The sequence below is a fragment of the Anopheles coustani genome, assembly GCF_943734705.1.
Source record: "Anopheles coustani chromosome X unlocalized genomic scaffold, idAnoCousDA_361_x.2 X_unloc_56, whole genome shotgun sequence".
NCBI classification, from domain to species: Eukaryota; Metazoa; Arthropoda; class Insecta; order Diptera; family Culicidae; genus Anopheles; species Anopheles coustani.
The window spans coordinates 144,662-147,500 of NW_026525166.1; positions in this window are offsets into that span (position 1 = coordinate 144,662).

The window sequence follows — 2,839 nt, forward strand, 5'->3', positions numbered from 1 at the left end:
AATCAGGGGTGTTCGATCAGCAATGGTCGGATGCCCCGTCGTAGTCCAACTATGACAATCAAAGTCAAGACCTCCGGGTTGAGACTTTCTAAGAGTACAAGCATAAAGGAACACGGACCAAGCCGTACCGAGAGAATCGGTACTAGAGCCCTCGTGGTTCTACATTGAGAGAGCCCTCGTGGTTCTCATTAGGGGCTTTATGCAAGTCGTACTCAATACTGTGGTGTGAAGTATAAAGTATAGAGTCCTCCACTGGTCCACGCTGCTCCGGCGGTCCTGGGTAAGATAGTTCATTCTAGCTTGCCCTATGTGGAAGAGGACTCAATACCCTACCTGTTGAGCTTGAAACAAAGTCATCACTTGGGCATGCTCATATTGCCATACACAATTACATTATATTCGAATGAGCATGCAAGCGACCCTATATAGACCGAACCAAAACGATAGATACCGCCGTAGTTCACCCCCACCAAGTGATGACTTCAGTATGGCTAGTGTGTGAAGTATAAAGTATAGTCCTCCCCTGGTCCACACTGCTTCGGCGGTCCTGGGTAAGATAGTTAGTTCTAGCTTGCCCTATGTGGAAGAGGACACAATACTTAATACTTAGAGTACAAGCATAAAGGAACACGGACCAAGCCGTACCGAGAGAATCGGTACTAGAGCCCTCGCGGTTCTACATTGTGAGCCCTCGTGGTTCAAACTAGATACTTTATGCAAGGCGTACTCAAAACTGTGGTGTGAAGTATAAAGTATAGTCCTCATCTGGTCCACGCTGCTTCGGCGGTCCTGGGTAAGATAGTTAATTCTAGCTTGCCCTATGTGGAAGAGGACACAATACTTAATACTGTGGTGTAATGGACAAGGTATAGTCCTCCACTGGTCCACGCTGCTCCGGCGGTCCTGGGTAAGATAGTTCATTCTAGCTTGCCCTATGTGGAAGAGGACTCAATACCCTACCTGTTGAGCTTGAAACAAAGTCATCACTTGGGCATGCTCATATTGCCATACAATATTCCATTATCTACTAATGAGCATGCAGCTATATGATTATAACCTGTAAACGATTACCCCGCCGTAGTTCAGCGCTTCAACCAAGTGAAGACTTCAGTATGGCTAGTGTGTGAAGTATAAAGTATAGTCCTCCCCTGGTCCACACTGCTTCGGCGGTCCTGGGTAAGATAGTTAGTTCTAGCTTGCCCTATGGTGGAAGAGGACACCATACTTAATACTGTGGTGTAATGAACAAAGTATAGTCCTCCACTGGTCCACGCTGCTTTGCAGTCCTGGGTAAGATAGTTAATTCTAGCTTGCCCTATGTGGAAGAGGGCATACAAGACAAAGTATAGTTCTCCCCTGGTCCACGCTGCTTCGGCGGTCCTGGGTAAGATAGTTAATTCTAGCTTGCCCTATGTGGAAGAGAGCATACATGAACCAAGAACGAAGGTTATGATCGAGGAATGATTCGACAACTAACCGATGGTATGAAATGTGAAGAATTCAAGCAAGCACACAATCAAGTCATCACTTGGGCATGCTCGATAGCCAACCCTATGACATTAACCTAGTAGAGCATGCGAAAACCAATATATATGTAAACGATGCCCCTCCCTAGTTCAGCGCTTCAACCAAGTGATGACTTCAGAATGGCTAAATCAAATCGGTTCAAAACATACCATCGGTACCCTATTGAAACACACAAGTCGATATCAAACCTCATGATTGTGTAGTCCTCCACTGGTCCACACCGCTTCGGCGGTCCTGGGTAAGATAGTTCATTCTAGCTTGCCCTATGTGGAAGAGGGCACATTACTCAATACTGTGGTGTTATGAACAAAGTATAGTCCTCCACTGGTCCACGCTGCTCCGGCGGTCCTGGGTAAGATAGTTCATTCTAGCTTGCCCTATGTGGAAGAGGGCATACAAGACAAAGTATAGTTCTCCCCTGGTCCACGCTGCTTCGGCGGTCCTGGGTAAGATAGTTAATTCTAGCTTGCCCTATGTGGAAGAGAGCATACATGAACCAAGAACGAAGGTTATGATCGAGGAATGATTCGACAACTAACCGATGGTATGAAATGTGAAGAATTCAAGCAAGCACACAATCAAGTCATCACTTGGGCATGCTCGATAGCCAACCCTATGACATTAACCTAGTAGAGCATGCGAAAACCAATATATATGTAAACGATGCCCCTCCCTAGTTCAGCGCTTCAACCAAGTGATGACTTCAGAATGGCTAAATCAAATCGGTTCAAAACATACCATCGGTACCCTATTGAAACACACAAGTCGATATCAAACCTCATGATTGTGTAGTCCTCCACTGGTCCACGCCGCTTCGGCCGTCCTGGGTAAAATGGAACATTCCAGCTTGCCCTATGTGGAAGAGGGCACATTACTCAATACTGTGGTGTGAAGTATAAAGTTCAGTTCTCCCCTGGTCCACGCTGCTTCGGCGGTCCTGGGTAAGATAGTTCATTCTAGCTTGCCCTATGTGGAAGAGGACACTTCATACTTCGTCTCTAAGCGGCGGCTTGACTCCTCCCTACGGGGAACGGGTTTACGCGCACAGCGGCGGCTTACGCACTATGGCAGTCATGGATGCCTTACGTTTCTATGAAAAGTGTGTTCCTCCCCTGGTCCACGCTGCTTCGGCAGTCCTGGGTAAGATAGTTAGTTCTAGCTTGCCCTATGTGGAAGAGGACACGAAGACTTACTGTGGTGTGAAGCATAAAGTTCAGTTCTCCCCTGGTCCACGCCGCTTCGGCCGTCCTGGGTAAAATGGATTCATCCAGCTTGCCCTATGTGGAATGAGGACACTTTATGTTTCGTCTCT